Here is a 23,543-nt window from a genome sequence, read left to right on the forward strand (position 1 = left end):
CTTCAAAAAAAGGAAAAATGTACAAAATGTCTGTACTGGAAAGAATGTTTTCAATAGAAAAGAACAGGAAAAAATTGAGAATTTAGTTAATGCAAATATACCTTCTGCAATAACAAAGATTAACTTAAACAGAAAAACAGCGTTTAAAGAGATACGTAGAAAAATGTTTCAGAGAAGAGTTATGTCCAATTTGATAAAGGATGTGAAGAAATATAAGAAAAAGGCAAAATATTACAAGAGAAAAAAAGAAATTGAAGCCATTGCAGCAAAGGCATTAGAATTAAAAAGGAAACTATTCATTTTAATTTTGAATAGGATGCGTACATTAGATAAAATGGTTAATGTACTGAAATCACAAAGCAAAAGGAAAAGAGTAGTGAAAAGAACAAACTTTTGTAAAGTGTTTTTAGGAAAATGGATGCATAGTTCAAGTAGTGAACCTTTTTTTAATGAAGAGAGTTATTTTCAAAGTAATAGTTTGCTGCATGCAGTTGACACCAGAGGTCGTGCTTATGAAGTGAAAAATGGTTGCATAATGGAGAAGGAGATAATGGTTCCAAGAGATGAGGTACAAGTGATGGCGGATGAGGCTATGGGGAGACGTCCTAAAGCCCCAGTGTACACTTGGAATTGTAGTAGTATTTGCACTGTGCGTCAGGAATCTATTGATAAATTTCGTGAGTTTCTAAGAGAATATAGTAAAAAAAGTGTAAAACAGAAGATTAAGGTGCTTCAAAGTCTAGATCCATGCAGAGTGAGAGAGAATACTGGTTTGCAGGGTCATTCTCTGGCTTGTCTATCTAGAAAAGTGTGTAATAGTGTTTTCCATCATTTTAGGATGCTGGCTGTTGATCATACTGAAATGAGAAAGTTTATGAGACGGTTGTATTTTGCTAAAAGTCCAGCAATAAAGTTAGATGAATTGAATAGGGCTCTGTTCCGTGGATCGGTATCAGATGTAGAGAAGGTTATTGATGAAATTCAGTTTTGTTACTTTGGTCCTGAACAAGACAGTGCAGAAAAGGACACAGTAAATGAGGAAGAAGTGGAAGAGAATGTAGAACCCTCTGTAAGTAAAACATTTAATGATCACATAACAAAATTTGCAATAATCTCTAATGAAAGACCAAATATAACTTGTATTTGTTGTCGCAGAACTCATTATAGAAAACAAACTAGGAATGTTGATCTCTACAGAAAGAGTGAAAATGAAGATAATTATAAGTGGAAGGATTTTGCCACATATATATTTCTTGAAAATTGTTTTGAATTGGGTGAAGATCAGCGTATTTGTAAATACTGTTACAACAAGTTAGAGGAAAATAGAATGCCAACCAGAGCTGTACATAATAATTTAGAATTGGATGTTATTCCTGCCGAACTTTCTGAATTAAATACATATGAGTCTATACTTATTCAATGTGTTCATCCGTTCCAGACCATAGTACGTATGGAGCCCAAAACTGGTAAATTACCTTCTTCAGATTTACTGATAGGTTTAAAAGGTAGAGTGGTGTATTTGCCCTTGGATTTGAAAAAAAATATGGAAACTATTGATGCAGATACTTTGGAAACTGAACCATTAGTTATTCTGGTTAATGGTGTACCTACAAAAAATAAGAAGATTTGGCAGGAGCTGGTAGATGTACGGAAAGTACAAAGAGCAAATTTGTATTTGAAAAGGAATAACAAATGGTATGAATCAATTTATATAGAAGAAGAAGATTTACAAGAAGACACAGAAACACCAACTGGACAAATTGAAAAAGTGGACAAGTCAAAGGAAGAAGAAATTTATGAACATTTTAGCATACATCCTCTTCATTCAAAAGAAGTTATGGGAGACAATATTGATCTGTTTCAGATGAAGAAAGCAAAAGGAACTCCCGTGAGTGTATGGGAGGAGAGCTTGGAAGCTCGATGTTTTCCCCAGCTGTTTCCTAAAGGAAAAGGAGGACGATACGATGAACGTCCAGAACAGATTCCAGCTTCTGAGTATCGGATTACAAGACTATATGCAGAAGATCCCAGATTTCGACAAAGTATTCCTTATTTGTTCCATCTTTTATTTGAAAGCGACTTGTCTGCACTATCTTATGCAGTAAATCACATTTTAAAAAGTGGAGTACATTTACAAAATGTGTCTGCTAAGGATTTTATGGAGAAAGTGCAGCACCGAGATGATCATTTGGAAACACAACTGATCAATCTGATGGCTTGTCAGCGTGGGACAAATGAATATTGGTACCGACGCCATGGTGAATTAAAATGCATGTTACGGAATTTAGGAACACCAACATGGTTCCTTACCCTAAGCTGTGCTGAGGACGCTTGGGATGATTTACTGGATTTTCTACGAGAGGCAAATTCAAACATTAAAAACATCGAATACAAGACAGCAGGAGAACTGTGCTCATTGGATCCGGTTAATGTTTGCAGATATTTCAATCATAGATTTGAGGCTATGATGTCCTTCATCTGCAATAAAAAAAATCCACCTCTAGGAGAAGTAGTGGATTTCTTTTGGAGAAAAGAGTACCAGGCAAGAGGTGCTCCTCATATTCATATGCTGTTGTGGATCAAGGATGCCCCAAAGTTTGGAACAGATACTGATGAAGCAGTGTTATCTTACATTGAAGAATATGCAACATGTGCCATACCAAAAAGCACAGAAGAGAAAAAGTTAAAGGAGCAAGTTTTACGTTTCCAAAGTCATCGGTGTGGAAAATACTGTCGACGGAAATACAAGAGCAAAGATAAATACTACACTAAATGTCGATTTGGATTTCCTAGACCTGTTCTTTCAAATCGAAGAGTAAACAGTTTTATGTCATCTGTGAGACATACTATCACAAGAAAATCACCTAAGAATACCTACAACCTAAAAAGAAAAGAAGAATCAAAAAATATAAATGACTACAACCCAGTCATTTTATCCATGTGGAATGCTAACATGGATATACAGTATGTAGCTGACAATTCCATTGCTGTTGCTCGATATGTAACGTCTTACATTACTAAATCTGAAAAAACTGAATTGAAAGAAATGTGGGAAGAGATTTCTCACGAGAAGACTGTCAGTAAGAAGCTGTACAGTTTCAGTTTAAAGATGTTATCGCATCGAGAAATTGGATGCTACGAATGTTCAGATAGGTTATCTTCTGCAAGTCTCTACTCGAAATCAAGAAGAATAATTTGGGCAAGTTTAGGCCTTGCAGCAATGAGAAATCGGGTACTGAAATCTGTTGGAGAAATTGAATATTTGGCCGAGAATGACCCAGAAAGTAAAGATATTTTGAAATCAAACATGTTGGACACATATTATCCCAAAAGAAGTCCTCATCTGGAGAACATGTGTCTCTATGAAGTGCTGCAGAACTACATTTGTTCACGGAAAGCCGCAGAAGACATCAACAATGGAAAATATAAAGTCATTGGTGAGGAAGGATGTTTCGTGAAGCAAACAAAAGGAAGTTTGATAAATCACAGGAAGCTGAGTTGCGACACTACTGACAAAAAGGACTTTTACTACTTGGCTCTTTTACAGCTGTTTAAACCATGGCGTACAGAGGATGAACTACTGGGAGAATTTCAAAGCTATGAAGATTCTTTTAATGCTTGCAAAGACAGCATACAATGCAGTACATTCACAACTTATCTGCAAATGTTAAATGAAGAAATTGAACAGGAAACTACAATTGCAGCTGAAGTAGCTAGAGACAGTTCTCAAGACAGCCAAAGTTCAGGAACACTCAGTCAAGATCCCCTAGGACAACCAATCGTTGAAAATGAAGCATCAATAGCCATGAATGAAGTGGAAACGGCTATGAATCAAGCTCAAGAAGAATTTATGGACTTACAAAATTTGGAAAGACAACTGAATGAAGAGCAGCAACAAATTTATGAAGAGATCAGAAACAAAATTGATCACGGATTTCTACATGAAAAAAAAGAGTGCTCATGCACATCATTTCATCCAATCAGGATGTATGTAAGCGGTCAAGCTGGAACTGGAAAAAGTTTCCTAATAAAAGTCATCAGAAGCTACCTACAGCAAAAAACGGATTCTACTTTGTCTTGTGTGGTTACTGCTCCAACTGGGTTAGCAGCATATAACATAAAAGGAATCACCTTACATTGTTTGCTAATGTTACCAGTGGAGCATGAGAACAAAATACAATACAACAAGCTAACTGGAGAAGCATGCTTGGAAGTTTCAAGAGTATTGAAGAAGATGCAAGTTCTCATTATTGATGAGGTGAGCATGGTATCAAACTTAATGCTTGCCTTTGTGCATTTAAGAATGCAGCAAATTCTAAGGACAGACTATGACGTGTTATTTGGTGGAAAACATGTCATAGTTTTTGGGGATCTTCTACAACTTACTCCAGTTAAAGGACAACCAGTGTTTAATACTGTGACACATGAAGACACAAAGAAGTCATTGGGAAGCATCGGTAATGCAAATATTTGGTCCTTCTTTGAGTACAAGGAACTTACTACTAATATGAGGCAAGCAAACGATGAAGAATATGGAAGTATTCTGAAAGATATCAGAATTGGACTACTCACAGAAGTTGGCAAAAAAGCATTACAGAGTCGGCTGCTACATAATTTATTTCCAAAGGAAGAAATAGTTGCAGAGAAGATATACAAGAACATTGCAGAAAAGAAAAGTGTCATCTGCTTAATGCCAACTCTACGTGAATGCTCAATATTCAATGAGGAGCTTTTAAAATTGGAAAAGGAAGTTATCAGGAAATTGGAAGCAGTGGACAAAATTGAGGATGGAAGAATTACTATCACATTAACAGGCACACTGAAAAATAAATTGGATTCACTAGAGAAGAACATTTCCAAAACAGCTGGATTAGAAAAAAATCTATATGTTTGCATGAACTGTAGAGTATTTTTAAGGAGAAATTTGGATGTTGAAAAAGGTTTAGTTAATGGAGCTATGGGAAGAGTTGTGGGTTTTATTAATTATCAGAAAAAAGATGGAATTGAATGTTTAAAAATAAAATTTGATCAGATAGAAGAAGTTAAAGACATTTGTCGTTGTTCAGTTCGTTTCATGCTTGTGAAAGACTTATATGTACGTAGGAAGCAGTTTCCGTTTTCTCTAGCATATGCTGTAACTATTCACAAGTCTCAAGGATTGACTGTAGATTGTGCTTTTGTGAACATTGGTTCAACTGTGTTCAAAGAAGGTATGGCTTATGTAGCTTTGTCACGAGTGAAAACATTATCTGGTTTATTCATGATAGACTTTGATGACTCAAAAGTTAGTGCTGATACAAACTGTGTAAAGGAGTATAATAGATTAAGAAGAACCTATGCTCCTCATTTAGGTCAGTATCCTGTGTTGGAGAAACGTGTAGTTTCTCGTAAAAGGAGAAATGAGAATATCTGTAATGAAGATGTAGAGAGGAGGAAAAAAAAGAGGAGTGTTGTAATTGCAAGCAAAAAGAAAAAGGAAAATGAAGAAGAGGTTGTAGGATGTCATTTTGAAAATAGCTCTGGTGTCAACTGCTACGCTAATGTAGTGCTGAATGTTGCATTTTATCTGGAAAGTGTGCAAGAGCAGATAATAGTAAATCAGAGAAAAATATTCTGTTCTGAGTTGAGTCTCCTTTTTCAAAAGCTGAGTAATGATAAAACTCAAATAGAAAGTGCTACTGAAATTAGAAAACTTTTAGATGTATGTTCAGGACGAACACAGTTTTCTCAAAATGTACAGCAAGACGCACAGGAATTCTTGATGTTTTTTCTTCAGGTACTGGAAGAAGAAGGGGTTCCCATTGAAAATATGTTTGGTGTCTCTTATAAATGGGAACATAGTTGTGAAAACTGTTACAATACATGTGGCTCTAATGTTGATTCTGAAAGGTTTATTTATTTAACATTGCCAGAAATTAAAACAGTCACTTTTGCTAAATTAGTTAAAGATGCTAATCATAACATGGAATGCGGTGAGTGTCAATCTGAAATGTTTTCAACGTTAATTTTAAAGGAATACGGACAATATGTAATTTTAATGATGCAACGATGTAAAGCTGATGGTTCAAAATTGGATGCTTTAATAAAGAAGTTTACAGGACAGCAATTATCAATTTCAGGAAAAACTTTTGTAACAGTTGCAATAATTTTCCATGAAGGACCTACTGTTACTTCTGGACATTACACAGTTTATCTTAAATGTGAAAAAGGCTGGACACTGTGTAATGATTCCCAATTGATTTTCAAGCAACGTTTGCCTTTTGATTTAGCAAATTCCTATCTAATCTTCCTGAAACCTAAATTTTAGAGAGACTTGGCAAGATCTGTACAAAACAATTTTACCATTTTATTGGATTACCATTGGAATTTTCAAAAAAAATGATTTTTCAAATTATCATTTGGCCTAATGGAAAGGTAACCAATTGTAATGTGGACTTTTTAAATTTTTAATGAAACTTTCGAAAACCAAAAATTTAGACAAAATCGGTAACATCTGCACAATTTAAATTTTGCATTGTTATTGGATTGCCATTGGAAATTTATTCAAAAAAGATTTTTAAAATTACTATTTGGCCATGAGGAAAGGTAAACAATTGTATTGTGGACTTATTTAATTATTAATTAATCTTTCGGAAACCAAAATGTTACAGAGAATCGGTGAGATCTGTACAATTTAAACTTTAGAATTTTATTGGATTACCATTGGAAATTTAATCAAAAAAGAATTTTAAAATTACTATTTGGCCTAAAGGAAATGGAACCAGATGTATTGTGGAGTTATTTGAGATATATTTTTGTGATTATACTTCTGAAACAAAAATGTCAGACGGTATTTTAAAGAAATAAGTACTGATATTAGATGATATTTTTTTAGAATATTATGCATTTCTATAATGTTATGTTTAAGTAAAAAGAGATTGTGGGCTTTTTTAAAACAATCTTTGAGATTGTTATTTTTTTTTTGCCCGCTGTTAAATGATGAATGCAATTGCTTTCACAATTTATAATGAAATGCAATATATTCTGAAAACAGCAAAAAAAAGGCAAACATTTTTTGTGGGAAAAATTTGTAAATACGTGTACTGTGTTATATATTGATTTATTAAATATTAATACTTTTTTCTTTTTTTTCAGATTGTGAAAGAAAATTTTCAAAAAAAACAACCATTTTTTCAAGTAATTTCAATTACATTTTAATTAAAAATTAAATTGTTGGGTGGGTCAGGTAACTGAGAAATTAGAAGGTCCCTTTCTTCCACTTTATCTCAAAAAGATTTTTAGTATTTAGTTATTAATTCCTCAAGGTTCTTGAGATGTGGTAATTGATTTTTAGTGTTTTTTTAAAAAAAATAAAAAATAAATACGCTTACCGTACGCGTACGGTAAAAAAAAAAAAAAAGTTTTAAAGAAAAAATAAAAAAAAGTTGAGAGGTAAGGTTGGCTCTTAAAAGAGCCGTTGTGTTCATGCAGGGACAGAGGAAAGGAAGTATGGGAACATTAGCTGGTTGGACATATGTGCTGGTCTATTTTGTTGTTAATGAGGGGAAGACTGGTCTCCCTATGAACAATTAGACCATGGCAAAATGAACACCACATAGTAACCCTACCAAACCGAGGGTTCGTTTCCACAGGATCAGAAAAAGGTGAATGTGCCCCCACAGATGAAGGGCTCTGCGGAGTTTCTGAAGAAGAACTCGGCTGAGCTGCTGTGGATGTGCTTGGTTGACTTACTGAAGGGTTGCCCCTAGTATGTCTAGCATGTGTCCTAGGGTGTACATCCTCAAGGTGTCTCAACATAGTGTGATTCCCGAAGGAATACTTCTTGTTGGGATTACCTCGCGAAAGTACACGCTTGCACAGCTTGCAAGTCACCAAGGCAGCATTGACTTTTTTCTCACCCTCTGGAAAACTGAAATACTCCCATATGAAAGAGATCTTCTGTTTCCTCTTTCTCTGCCTGATGGTGGTGCTGCTAGCCTCACTCTCAGTAGAAGAGTGCTGGTCTGCCATCGTATCACAAAGACAAGTCAGCTCCTTCTCCTAAGGGATCACAAGCAGAAATGAGGGGAATGGGTGTGGTGTAGGAGAGTTCTAGAACTGAAAGTAGTTTCAACCAATCAAAAGTTCTGTTTCATGATCACATGACCCACCGTGCGCGTACGTTACGCTTACGGTGCGCTTACGGTGCGCTTACGGTAAAAGTATGCATGCGCGTAAAAAAGACACGCGCTCGCGCGCATGCGCAAAACAGTCACTTCACAACACTTCCGCGTAACGTGCGCGTGTAGCGTACATGCCTACGCGCAGTACGCACGGCTACGCAAATTGCGTAACTATACACAAACAGAGTAGATAAATTACGAACATTGCGTAAACCGTACGCTTACCGTACGCTTACCGTACGCTCACTAAAAAAAAAAAAAAAAAACATTTTCTATGTTATACTAATATATCTTACCTGTTTGGTAAAAAAAAAAAAGAAAAAACTTGATATATTGCAGATTTTTTTTTTAAAAAACAGTGTTTTAAGAGAATAAAAAGTTAAAAAAAAAACTTGTTTTTTTTTAAAAAAAAAACACATTTAATATAAGAATTTATAATAAAAAAATCATACAAAATCAATAAAAAAAAATATGGGAATCACATATGTTATAGGTAAGAATTAGCATTTAAAAAACCATACAAATTCACTGAAAAAACCATGGGTTTCACACACGTTATAGTTAGAAATTAGCATTTAAAAAACCTTGCAAATTCACTGAAAAAACCATAGGTTTCACACATGTTATAGTTAGGAATTAGCATTTAAAAAACCTTACAAATTCATTGAAAAAACCATAGGTTTCACACACGTTATAGTTAGGAATTAGCATTTAAAAAACCTTGCAAATTCAGTGAAAAAACCATAGGTTTCACACACGTTATAGTTAGCTGGACATTTCACTCATAAAAAACCAATGAAATTTCCCCGTTATAGTTAGTTAAGCTAACTATAACTCGCGCGCCCGCAATGCACTGCTGATGACGTCACATATTACATCACTCATGACATGGTCAGTGACATCACTCATGACATCACTGATGACATCTCAAATGACATCACTGATGACATCACTGATGACATCATCCATGTGATAGAGTGGCAGACCTCCTTTCACCCTAATATAACCTTTGATACACACATTCAAAAATAGAGACTGAAATTTTCAAAAAAATGGACATATCAATACCAATTACAACAACCTCTTCAATAATTCTAAGATCCACACAAACATCCACTCATTCACCAACAGTCCTGTACAGTCACTCATTCGTGTACTCACACATCATATGTACTCATACACCTATACATCCTGTAACACAATGCCTCTCATCCATAGAGTTACTCACATACATAGTTACTCATGCTAATAAAGAATCAAACATACATTTATTTGCATATACAGTTATACACACACCACCACACTTACTTCTATGGAAACTTACACATACTTAGTCTTTTAAACAATCACTTATATAGAAACACATACTTATTCATACAGGAACTCTTTCAATCTCTCACTCTCACATACACTCACTTATATACACCAATAGTCACATATACTAGTTTAAAACATATGTAGTTACTCATAAAGACACTATTGAGACAGCCATTCACTCACTAACACACCCATACACACACTCATCCACCCATACATTCCTGCACACATGCTGTCTTCAACACATACAAACAGTGAGTCCCTCATTCATGCACTTATGCACTACGTAATACCCCCCACTGAACCATACAGACACTCAGACACTCATACTGATACTCAAAAAACCAACTAATAACCTATATAGACACTCATGTAGCTGCTCACCAACCCATGCAGACACTTATACACAAAGTGAGAGACTGATACAGGTATTTACACATTTAAACATTACTCACTTAGCCATGTATTCAATAAGATACACTTAATCAGTCAGTAATACAATCAATTTTTCAAAAACAAATCCTCCATTTAGACACTTATATACTCATTTTTTCTTCCATCGACCTTGAGATATACATTTATAAAACATATTTAATTTTCAGAAAAACACACATTCACTGGATGATGTCATCAGTGATGTCATCAGTGATGTCATTTGAGATGTCATGAGTGATGTCATGAGTGATGTCACTGACCATGTCATGAGTGATGTAATATGTGACGTCATCAGCAGTGCATTGCGGGCGTGCGAGTAATAGTTAGCTTAACTAACTATAACGGGGAAATTTCATTGGTTTTTTACGAGTGAAATGTCCAGCTAACTATAACGTGTGTGAAACCTATGGTTTTTTCACTGAATATATATATATACACACGCACACACACACCACGCACACCCACACCCACACACACACACACACATTACAGGCACTTTGCTATAGGTAGTTATAGTTAGTACCTTGTTTCCATAGGAAAAGCATTTTTTGTTCACTAATAACTTTGGTGTCATATGGCGAATCATCGCAAAATTTTCAGAATTAGTACAACGCTAACTTCAGCTGCAGTCTTAGAAGTTTCAGGGTCATCTGTCAAGTGGGAGATGAGAAAAAGCGGGGATCCCAAAATGTGTCTTCCCCTTGCAAATTCCGATAGGGATTTTAGAAACGACTACAGCCCAAACCGCTGAAAGGAATTACATTACATTTGCCAGAAACATAACCAGTTCAATAGTTTTTGAGATATTAAAAGAAATCCAAATTTATAAATATTGGGACGCAGATCCTTCAAGGATCCAACAGTACCTGTGCTAAAATGGGAGTGTCTGGCAAGACTTCAACCAGGAAGTGTTGGCAGCCATCTTGGATATCGGCTTCAGCCGAGTCCCAGGAAAAAAAAAAGGGGGCACTGTTGGAAAACCATGACCAAGTCTTGGTCTTGGAGTCCCAGAGAGACTCCGCCATGTCAAAAAGCACTTTAAAAAAAAACTCCAGTGGAAATGTGACGGAGCAGTGAATCAGCAGCAACATTGTTAAAAGAAAACCCAAGCACATTCTCCTGCGCTTGTTTTTAATAAAGCCCCTGTGCATGCCATTTCCTGGGGGCATGCCACGCATAGTAAATATAAAAGGAGGGGGCGCATGTGGTCACCCTCCAGGGGCATTTTTACGCATGGGGGACCACAACCTCCTCAGGGCTACATAAACATATACGGGAGGCAGTGCAGACCCCCCCGGGCCCTGTGGACTATCGCCTTCCCAAGGCATTTTTAAAAAAAGGAGGGAGCTGCACAGACCCCGTCCTAGGGCTTTTAGAAGCCCAAGGGACCACCACCTCCCCAGGGCTAAATAAACAAAATGGAGGGGGTTCCGTGCAGACCACCACCCCCCAGGGCCAGCTCCTGCTTTGTCCTGGGGTGGCATAACTCCTGTGACATAGGTGTTTGCTTTAGATTGGCAGGAGCATTGACAGCATCAATTCTGGGGGGGTTGCACTCCGTTTTTCTTGAATTTTTAGCTCACTTTTGAACAACACAATTCATCTTTAGGCGTGCTCACTGGTGACGTGCCAAGCCCAAACAACACGTTTTTAAACTGAACACCATCTTATTGGGGCTACTTTTTACCCCAAAGCCAGTGGCGACAACCTCTTGGTTGTCGCCACTGGCTTTGAGGAGCATTGACAGCTCACACCAAGCAAAAGCAAGCTCTCTAGTTCCAATGGGTGAGAGCCCTCAATGTGCTCCCACTTACTGGAAGTGGAGGTTTCACATATCTCCCTGCCTGCAGACATGCGGGGAGAGAAAGAGATGAAACTATTGCTCCTGCGCAGATTGAGCAGCATTTCCAGCAGCTCTCTGCATGCAGGAGCAATTCTGGCTACCACAGGAGGCGGGGAGCCGTCTGGGACTGTGGGCGTTGAGACTTCCTCACAGTCCCAGGGGAAGGTGAGCAGAGAGCAGCAAGAGGCAGAATTAAGGTCAGAAACGAGCAGAAACAGTAGAATAAAGGTCTGCAATAAGCAGAAAGAGGCAAAGTATAGGTGAGAAACGAGCAGAAAGAGGTAAGATAAAGGTGAGAGACGAGCAGAAAGAGCCAGAATAAAGGTCAGAAAGAGGCAGAATAAAGGTCAGAAATGAGCAGGAAGAGGCAAAATAAAGGTCAGAAACAGGTAGAAATAGGCAAAATAAAGGTCAGAAACGAGCAGATAGAGGCAGAATACCGGTTAGAAGCCAGCAATAAAAGGCAAAATAAAGGTCAGGAATTGGCCAAAAGAGGCAAAATAGAGATCAGAAGCAAGCAGAAAGAGGCAACATAGAGATCAGAAACGAGCACAAGGAGGCAAAAAATGTTCAGAAACAAGCAGAAGGAGGAAAAAAACGGTCAGAAGTGAGCGGGAAGAAGCAAAATAAAGGTCAGAAATTAGCAGAAAGGCAAAACAGAGATCAGAAACACATAGAAAGAGGAACAATAAAGGTCAACAACGATCAGAAAGAAGCAAAATGCAGATAAATAGGAAGAATAAAGCAAAATAAAGGTCAGCAATGAGCAGGAAGAGGTAGATTAAAGGTAAGAAACAAGCGGAAAGGGCCGAATAAAGGTCAGAAAGAGGCAGACAGAGGCAAAAAAATGGTCAGAAACAAGCAGAAAGAGGCAAAATAAAAGTCAGAAATGGGCCTTAAGAGGCAAAATAGAGATCATAAGCAAGCAGAACGAGGCAACATAGAGATGAGAAACGAGCAGAAACTGAAAGAAACAAAGTATACATCCGAAACAAGCAGAAAGAAACAAAATAAAGGTCAGCAACGAGCAGAAAGAGGTAGATTAAAGGTGAGAAACAAACAGAAAGAGGAATAATAAAGGTCAGAAAGAGGCAGAATAAAGGCCAGCAATGAGCAGAAAGAGGCAAAATAGAGATCGGAAATGAGAAGAAAGAAGCAAAATGAAGGTCAGAAACTAGCAGAAAGAGATAAAATAAAGGTCAGAACCTGGGAAAACGTAAAATAGAGATCATAGGCAAGCAGAAAGAGGCAACATAGAGAACAGAAACGAGCAGAAGGAGGCAAAATAAAGGTCAGAAATTAGCAGAAAAGCACAATTAAGGTCAGCAACAAGCAGAAAGAGGCAAAATACAGATGATACACGTGAAGAAAGAAGAAAAATAATGGTCAGAAATGAGCCGAAAGGCAAAATAGAGATCAGAAAAAGCAGAAAGAGGCAAAATAAAGGTCAGCAACGAGCAGAAAGAAGCAAACTAGAGATAAAAAGCAAGCAGAAAGGTGTGACATAAAGGTCAGAAACTTACAGAAAGAGGCAGAATAAAGAGCAGCAATGAATCGAAATAGGCAGAAGAAAGGTGAGAAACAAGAAGAAAGAGGCAGAATAAAAGCCAGCAACAAGCAGAACGAGGCAAACTAAAGGCCAGTAACCAGCAGAAAGAAGTAAAAAAAGAGATCAGAAGCTAGGCAAAATAAAAGTCAGAAACTAGCAAAAAAAGGCAGAATAAAGGTAAGCAATGAGCAGAATCAGGCAGAGAAGGCAGAAAGAGGCAGAATAGAGATAGGACGCTAGCAGAAAGAGGCAAAATAGAGATCAGAAATGAGCAGACAGAAGCAAAATGAAGGTCAGAAGCGAGCAGAAAGAGGCAAAATAGAGGTCAGAAATGAGCAAAAATTGGCTAAATAAAGGTAAGAAACAAGCAGAAAGAGGGAAAATAAAGGTCAGAAACAGGCAGATAGAGGCAAAATAGGGATTATAAACAAGCAGAAAGAGGCAACATAGGATTAGAAACAAGCAGAAGGGTTTCTCAAAGATGCTCCAAAGCTGCTGTTTAACTTTTTTGTAAATGGGGGCAAAGATTTAGAATAATTAGATTTGGAGTTAAAATAATGTCAGATTAAAATTAATCAAGATTAAAAGCAATTAACTGCATTCATCACTATCAAGAAAGCATTGCATTTCCTTTCACTTCAACTGGATTTCTTTGGGTTCCATGTAAGATTTTCAACAGGAAGGTAAATGTTGTTTTATCAGGATTACAGATAAGGCATGGGGCATCCATAAAAACCAGAATTGCAGTACTGCAAGAGGGGTGCAGCTTTAAATAAATGAATTGCAATATGAAGAACTGTCCCTGCTAGGATGAAATAATAAACATCTGTCATGGTTATCTACAAAATGGGGAACAAACAGAAAGTGTATCATGACTGTCAGTGGCTGTTTAGTTGCTTCTGAGAATCTTGTAATAGACATTGCAGGGTTAGTGTGAGAGGGGAGGAGTGGAGCAAGACGTTTATTTGTGAAGAATATTGTAGCATTGGGCTATGAGAAAATGGTACCTTTTCGCAAGGTAAGTGAAACATTGCTGAGAATATCTCACTTGGGTCATTTTGGTCAAACATCAACCAAAGGTTTACATACGCGGGTTGTAGTAGTGAGGCATGGATAAAGAAGTGGGGTATTTTGAGAAAGGATAATATCAATAACAGTGAAGTAGAAATATGGTTCCTGGTGAGAGCGCCTGGTGTTGAATTAGTGGTATGATCACATGGAGCAAGGAGAAAGCAGACAATTATTGTAATGTATAATCCTCAGTCAAATATACAAAACGAAAGGATGAATAGAATGATTGCAGGGTAAAACTTAGTGCAGGAGGCATTAAGACTGCACCTCTCTACACATAATGGTGCAACATAGTTTTCGCCCTTATCAGAGGTTGGAAGGCAAATGTGAGATTAGTTAAATTTCGGCTCAATAGAAAGGTGGCTATTGATAGAATTATTTAGCCAGTCATTGTATTATAAGAATGATTATAAAGAAGAAAAAAAGTTGTGGAAAATTGGAGGAGACTATTTGGTGAAGATGAAGAGTTGATGTGTGGCAGAGGAGTGAAAGGTGAGTGAGATGTGGACAGAGTTGGCAATGGTAATAAAATCAAGGGCATGTATGATATGTTGAGATTTATGATGATACACATACATATTACATTCGATTTTCATTTCCTCTTCTTTCAAAATAAGGTAAATTAGATCACTGTGTATGCATGCATTTAAGATGAGGAAGATATCTGATCATCATCGTTTATTATATTGTTTGGTGTGAATGAGAAATGTGAAGGGAGAACATGATGTAGTAGCATGGATGACGCAGTGCGAAAGATTGATTTTAAATGATTCGGTGTATGTGCAGGTGTGCAAGGTTCTATACAACCAGAAGTGGCAGGAATACTCTGAGCTGCCAGAACATCACTTTTTGTGACTTTCTGTGGCACAGAAGCCTGCTCCATTTTAACATGGCAGCCCTAAGCCATTTTTATGGCTTAATGCTGCCTCGTAAATATCATTCCCTTTTAATGCAGTTTTCTGCATTAAAGGGGCATGCAATGAGTGTGACGGGGGGTTCCCAGACAAATCCACAGCTTTTTGACATTGCCCTAGATTTATCAGAAATCGTAAATCTGAGGCAGTGCCAAAAATGTACGTCTCCACAGGGGAGGCTTAAGGGAAGCACAACGAGGAGAAATATCATTATTTCTCCTCGTTTTTCCTCTTTCAATGTGTGCTGCATTCTGCAGCACACATAGAAAGAGGAAAAAGGTGCTTGTGATTTTTTTATGCAGGAAGTTTTCCCATCCTGCTAAAAAATAATCATCATCGCAACACAGAAACTTTGATGAACTTTGATAGGGCTGGCTGTGTTGGCGCACGGCAGCCCATTGTGTGATGGCGCTGGGGAAAAGGACAGGAATGTGTCGTATCTGATAGATCTGGAACATTCCTGCCCTTTTCTTTTGCCGTAGGGCAGTGCCGCAGGAAGGCCTGCAGCGCTGCCCTATGGCAAAACCTCATAATTGAGGCCCTCAGTGTCCAAATGTAAAATGTGTAGCTAGATTAACAATGCATAGATTTACCTTTAGTTTTGCACTCTCAATCCTTCGTCATATGATTTGAAAGCTTTCTCATTTCAGTTGTTGACTGAAATTAACAAAGCATAACTGTGTATCTTTGTAATCATCATGGGGCATTGGTGCGAACACAGATGTTGTGCAGCACACAACATGCAACGATCATCTTGCACACAATGTCCGAGCTGTACAGGAGCTTTCCACCTGTGCCGTCCAGGCACCTGAAACATGACTTCAACACGCCAAATGTGCGTTCAACGATGCCCCTGGTGCTTATGTTGGCCGCATTGTACTGCCTCTGGGTGGGTGTGTCCGGGTCTCGAAGTTGTGTCATCATCCAAGGGCAGAGTGCATATCCTTGATCACCTGCGACAGTGCAGGGAGAAAAGCGTCAATACTTGGTTCGGCAGTATGTGATGGCAGGCTCACTAATCCAGTGACGCCTGTGCTGGCTGTGTGTGGGGTGAGTGTAAGCCAGCCCTCCTAGAGTAGCTGGTGCTGGTAACAACTCCAACAGTCATCAGGCACTCAGAAATGCAATGTCAGAACAACAAGGGGGAATGAATCGAGTCGCACAGGGCTAGTGGCCCCGGATGCACAGCGGCCGACACGGGCCCACCACCACAGGACGCTGACCTGCGGGAGACTAGGGTAGGGTCATGAGGGCAGAGCAGGGCCTCGCATGTGTCATAGGTGCCTTCCACAGAGTGTCACGGGGGAGAATGAGAGGTCTACCCCCAGGGCATGATGCAGAGGGCACATGCCAGTTGTGTCTGGCAACCGGGCGGATAAGAATGCCACAGACCCATGCCAGACACCAAGTCTGTACCTGCCCGTTGCTGATGACAGCCCCCAGGCCACAGGCTCAAACTCCAATGCTGTTCCGCCGGAGGATGACGGTCACTCATGGCGCACAGTTTTAGTGGCACCAAGTGTCACCGGCTTGCGTTGAACAGGGTTAGTGGCATCACTGTTGCCGGCTTGCGTTGAACAGGGTTAGTGGTGCCACGTGTCGCCGGATTGCGTTGAACAGGGTTAGAAGCACCACGTGTCGCACGTCTGTGATATGGAATTATGCCTCACTGATCAAAGGGAGTCTGGTGCTGTGGCTACTTCCACGGACTTGGGGTCACTGCCATTCAGGACTCAGGACACTGTCCCACATGTGGGACCCACTGGGCCGAAGAGGACGCCGGTGGTTAATAAGTAAGGAGTGATGTGGGCCAGTGTCGGGGGGGGCAGCGATGGTCTGCGGAGGCTGCAGAGGTCACGGGACTGGGGCTTGGAGCTTGCACCGTCACGTGTTGGGCCCTCTTTGACACACAACGGTATCAGCAGGTGAGCAGTGCGGCCCTGGTGCACTGGGGCGGGAAGGCCTGGTCTGTGCATCAGCGTCCTGGGGTGTAGCAGGCACACAGGGTCGCAGGCCCCGCTGCTCACGGCGTCGGCCTCGTGGCAGGCCGTGCAGCGCTGCACTGTCAGTGTCCTGGGAGTGAACCACGCTCTGCGTAACGAGGTTTTTGTCCACAACCCTGCACAGGCCTGACGTACTCAGCGCCAACCCACTATGCTGACGCACACAGGGGGGGACGCAGTGTGCAACACTTCTGCTATCTGACCCATGGGCTGGGGTGACATGGTTGGGTACACTGCTCAATGCTCTTCAGCCACCAGCAGTTGTCTGCATGGACATGTCTGTGGTTTGCATACCCATGTCTGTCCTGCACATCCACACCTCACTTCTTGTTGTGTACATTCCCATTCATGGGTCTCTTGCAGCCTCGCACATGGCTGCATTCCGCATCTCCACACGTTCAGCTGTTGTGTGGCTGTGGTACCATGATATGTCTGTATTGGGTGCAGGTGTGGCCCAGGATGACCATGGAGTGGTGTTGTCGTGTCTAGTAGGTGGTCGTGTAGTTTGACATGTTGTATGTAGTTTGGTCATGTGTTGGTGGCTTGGGGTGTGTGATGTGTGATGTGTTGATTTGGCACTTACCAACGAGCAGTCCAGTTCCATATGTGCCATCCTGGAAGCGCTGGTTGATGATGGACTGTCGGAAGCTGAAGGAATCATGCACACTGCCTGGGTAGTTGGCGACGACATTGGTGAAGAGTCCCCGGTGGTCCACTATTGCCTGCACATTGGTGGAATACTGTGGCAGTGGTGTGCAGTATCCGCAGGGGGCACACGTGGGACATGTATGCAGTCAATTGCCCACAACTCGGCCGGGAATCCGGCTATGGCGTAGTAGCCTTGCTTTGTCTCCAGCTGTTCCTGCGCAGTGTTGGAAAGTGAAGGTACTGGGGTATGAAGCTGAGGATGGCATTCAGGACAGGTGTGATGAACTTTGATAGGGCTGGCTGTGAGACCCCTCCAACTCTGGCAGTTGTTGGTTGGAAGGTTCCAGAGGCCAACAGGTGCAGCACAGCCAGCAGTTTTGTCTGCGGAGGGATGTTGGTTCTCCGCTGTGTTGGGACCATCAGCCTGTGGGCGATGTGGGTCATGATTTGGCAGATGGTTGTCCTTTTGAGCATGTAGTGGGCAATGACTTCCTTGGGCGTTTGGTCTGTGAGAGTGGTGCGTTTTGGGTAGGTCCGCTGCCTCTGTGGTGGTGGCGGTGGGTGTTGTGGCCCTTTTAGGGCTCCGAGCTGCATGATGAGTAGCTCCATGGCGTCGTTTGTTCTTCGCATGTGGCTGTGTGCGGGGCTTCATTGCCATCTGCAGGTAGTTGTCCGTCTTTACACCTGCTTGAGGCAGGTGTTAAATACCTGCGGCTACCGCGGCTTATCGCCTGTGTTTGGTTTGCTTCGCACATCTGGCAGTTCGTTGTGAAAGTGGTGTTGTGGTTTTTTCGTGTGTTTTTGCACGGGAACGCCTACTCTGCATCTCATTAGGGTTAGTTGGTGGTTTCCACCGTGGAGATACATTTTGGGGCAGTTATTGCAGGAATACTGGCGATGTCTGCAGTTTGCACCAGCTTGTGAATGGGGTATTAGGTCTATCTCCACTTTTGATGTGTTAAGGTGGAGATAAATCGGAGATACGTCCTTGTGAATATGCCCCTTGATCTTTCTGTCTCACTCTTTATCCACGTCTCGTTCTTGTGCGCTCTCTCTCTCTCTCTCTCTCGCTGTCTTTTTCCTTTTCTGTCTCTTAGATCAACTGATGGAGATATAAACAATCTTCTTAATCGTAATTTTAACTTGAACTGAATGAAAACAACTGCTTATATTTTCAGAAATCCAGTCTTATCGGTTTTGACTTTAATCAATCGAGTTTTGTTTATGCATGATCGCTTTTCTTATAGGCTGTGACTACCCACCCTTCCCCAGTGTCCTTCCAGAAAACAGCACAACGAATAAAGGCAACCAGCGTGGCCAAGTTGCCCATAATAAATGAAAAAGAGAAGCTGGGACACATCTATAATTTTTTCAAAAAGTCATTAGTTAATCCTTAATATATTTTAGCATGATGAACACCATGGAAAATAACATTGATATCGGTTATTTTATCTTAACCGTTTTAGCTACGAGGGAGCCCACTACACCTGAAAAAAATATATCAATAACTACCCGTACATGTTAATAATGCCATTCTCATACAAATTATGTGATGGAAGCATTCTTCTACAAATTAAACAATCTAGCTTCCACATTTCACAGTACACAAGCGCCACCTACTGATATTAGAAGTAATAGAAGGAGATTCCTCATACAGCACTACAAACTAAATGAAATGCCATGAATGAACTGAGAATGTTCTTCTATACACGTAAAACAAGGAGTGATTAAAACAAAGTTCGATAGAATAATAAACCAAAATCGTGTGCAATGTGTTACTTTAGGAGAAAACAAAGTCCAAGAAAATCCTTAAATATGTTTGCTCACATATTTGGATAGAGCCACATGAAGCCAGTCATGAAAACTTCCTATTGCTTCCAATTTCAAATGTGAATAAAAGATCAAATTCAAAACATTGTGGGGCAGATTTACGTTTCCTGGCACATCCCTGCAAATCAGCAGAGATGTGCCAGGAAAGATGCGTGATGCAAGTTTACCCTTGCGCCACCACAGATGCGCCACTTTTACAATGCGGGGCATCATGGCGCAAGGATAAACAGATGCGTGTCGCATCTTCCGGCATAAGGTTGGTGCAGTGCTGGAGTTGTGTCGCGGGTGCTACGCAACTCCAGCACTGTTCCAACCTGGCCTATCCTCAACATGGTGCGTCACGCCTTATGCCTGCTTCAAGCAGGCGCAAGGTTTTGACGAAGCGTCGTCTGAAAAGTGACTGAGTGAAATCTTGTACATTTCACTCAGGCACTTTTCCGAGGCGTTCCTGCGATGGAACGTCCCTCCCCTGCGCCGGAGCGCCCACATGAAACCCGACGCAGGTTTCATGTGGCGCAGAACTTTACAGCATGACGCATCTCCCTAGATGCGTCACATTGTTAATAGGGCACAACGTGGCGCATGGTTTACACCGCCGCTGCGTCACAGAAGTGACGCAATGGTGGCGCAAATTTGGCGCCCGGGGCTCGTAAATCTACCCCTGTGTACCATGCAAAATTACACCCACATCTACTCCAGTAGTACAACTGACCAAACAGGATCAGATCTACTCCTACCAAGCCTTGAAATAAGTTATACACCACATATTGCCAATCACTGGTACAGCAAGACACTCTCATAGAATGTCTGGAATAACATTAACATCACATAGACAACTATTGGAAAATAAAAGAAAAACAGTTGTATTATATTTTCCTAGGATTCTCTATGGGGTGTTCTGTGCTGATAATTTTTTTTGTATTTTGTACCTACTAAAAATAAGTGAAATAGGGTTTTTTTCCTTGGTACCTGCTTATTAAAATGAAGGCAACAGCACAGCAATCAACTCATCATACAGCCAAAGACTCAAAGGGACATTATCATAATGTCTGTAGGGAGAGGAAAATAGTGAAGGGTATTGCAAATTTGGTAAACAGTGGATTTATTTATATAACATTAGCAGTGTATTTAATACAATAAAAGAAAAAAAATATTTCATTCACAAAAATTGTTACAATGAATATAACAGAATAAATCTAAAGCATTTAATATACACAGAAGAACCATACACAATAAAAAAAATTAAAGAGAGAGACAAACAGACAGTACATTTTGTTATTAAATTATACACATTCGTTTTGGACATGTTTTTCCTGGAATCTGATGAATGACAAATTCTTATAATATCTACAGATCCAGTGGCCTTCACGAATTGTGTAAAGAATTGCGTTGACGCGTTTCAATTGTTTTACTGTTTATATCCCATCTTTATCAAGACAGACTAATAAAAACTCTCTTTCTGTTGCACTTGTATAGTTGCACCACAAAATAGATCCTGTGTATAAAACAAACACATTTTAATATACATGCTGAATTAGGATACAACACTCTTGATTCCGCTAAAAAATAAAACCAAGACACACAACAGTAAACCTAGCTAAAATGATTAGATAACGCATTGCAACCTCCCTCTATTCACATTCCACAGACCTACTACAGAAAAGGGGTGAGGGAGTGAATAGTGAGGAATCCAGCACAGCTGTCAACAGATGAAACACCATACATCTTCAACCAGTAACACACAGTGACAGCCCACATAAGAAGAAGAAACACAATCAAATCAATTCCCACAATATTAGTGAATGTCTTTGTTGGCTTGCCCCTTATTTTGAGGAACAGTTACTTAAGGAAGGGGAGAGGATATACAGGCAGACAATACCCATTATTTGCATTTCCAGGGAGGCAGTAATTGTTTCCCAAGTGATCCTAAAAATGGTTGCAGACTGGGAGCATGTGCTCCCTACACCTATAGCCGGTGCCATCCCTGCACATCTCAAAATGCTGGTTGCACTCAGTTTTTGGACCCTAGATCTTGCGACAGTGTCAGCCAAGAGACTGTAGGACTCTCACAGTCAAGACAGTCATAGTGCTTGTAACAGGTATTCAGATGCATTACAAGCCAAGTGCAATAGTTTACCGTGAGACACTGGTGGAAAGACATTGGGGGATTTTCACAAGGATCTATCGCCGTGTTAACAGCACATTATCGCAGCCAAAGTTGCGATAAATTTATCGCTCCAATCACAAGCTGGTGTTAACAGCCCACAGTACCAGTTTACCTGCTATAGCAGCTGCAAAACACATCGCCACAGATGACCCCAGCAACTATCGCTAATGAGATGCAGAGTAGGTGTTCCCATGCCAAAAGCCGCGACAACACCACTCCACAACATTCACAACGACCAGCCAGAACTGCGATAAGAACACAAAACAGGCAATAAGGCACGTTAGCAGCAGGAAAATAACACCTGCTGTGACCTTGTGCAAAGTCAGACCACAGCCTGCACCACAAAAGGGAGCCCAGCCCAGAGCTACACCTGAAGAACAACAGATGCCCTCGGGCAACTGAACATGCAGCCTGGAGGGCCAAAAGGGCAACAACACCCACTGCCACCACCCCCAGGACCCCACCTCCCCGGCACGCCCCCCCCGACCAACGACATGGTACATCAGCTACATCTAAACATGTAAAATAATAATCCGCTTGATGTCGCACAATCACAACTGGTGACATGCATGTGTCGCCACAAAAATGAGCATCACACATTCACTTTTGAAGCAACAAATGAAACTTTATTAAAATGAACACTGACATGAAATGAAGACACATGGCGGCTCCCCTCAGGACAATCCGTAGGTCACAGCCTGCAAGACAAAAATCATGATGAATAGGTGTGACCTGCGCACATCAAAGGACAGAGAGAGAGCGAAGGAGAGAGAGAGATAAGAAGAGAGGGGGAGAGAGAGAGAAGAAGAGAGGGGGAGAGAGAGAGAGAAGAAGAGAGGGGGAGACAGAGAGAGAGAAGAAGAGAGGGGGAGAGAGAGAGAAGAATAAAGGGGAGAGAGAGAGAGAAGAAGAGAGGGGAAGAGAGAGAGAGAGAGAGATATAGAGAGTGCCGCCCCTGCGCACCCAGGCCACACTGCTCACCTGCTGCCACCGGTGTGTCTCCAACCACTTGCCGGTATGTATAGCAGTACACCAGGTCACACATCTGAGACAGAGCCGTCATCTGAAACAGAGTCCAGATACATGATTGGCACAGTACACACACTTGCACAAGACAACATTGCGTGCCTGCCCAGGCACACCCAGGCAGAGGCACCCCAGCCCCTCCCGCCGCCCATCGGAGCATGCCCACCCATGCACACCCAGGCCTCACTGCTCACCTTCTGCCACAGGCGTGTAGACAGGAGGTCCCACCACGTGCAAGCCACAAGCCCGTGGCCCGCGGACATTGCACCCTCCACACCATGCAGTCCGCTCCGCAGGCCACTAGGTTTCACGTTTGGGGCTGGGTCTTGATTAATCCATGGCATAGGACAAACCAGTGCACCCGGCTTCATCGCAGGCTGCTCACCCGCTCAGCCCAGTGGGTGCCACTAACTCTGGGATCCCAGAAGCAACGCCACGTGGCGGTAGGCCCGCACTGCCCGCTGGCTCTGGCCTACACTGTGGTCCAGCAGGGCCACAAAACCTGAGCTGTCCAGACCCCCGGGACAGGGCATCATCGCAGGCTGAACACCCGCTCAGCAGCTTAAGGTGCCACTAAC

This window comes from Triturus cristatus, chromosome 5_2 (genome assembly GCF_964204655.1).
Source record: "Triturus cristatus chromosome 5_2, aTriCri1.1, whole genome shotgun sequence".
Taxonomy (NCBI): domain Eukaryota; kingdom Metazoa; phylum Chordata; class Amphibia; order Caudata; family Salamandridae; genus Triturus; species Triturus cristatus.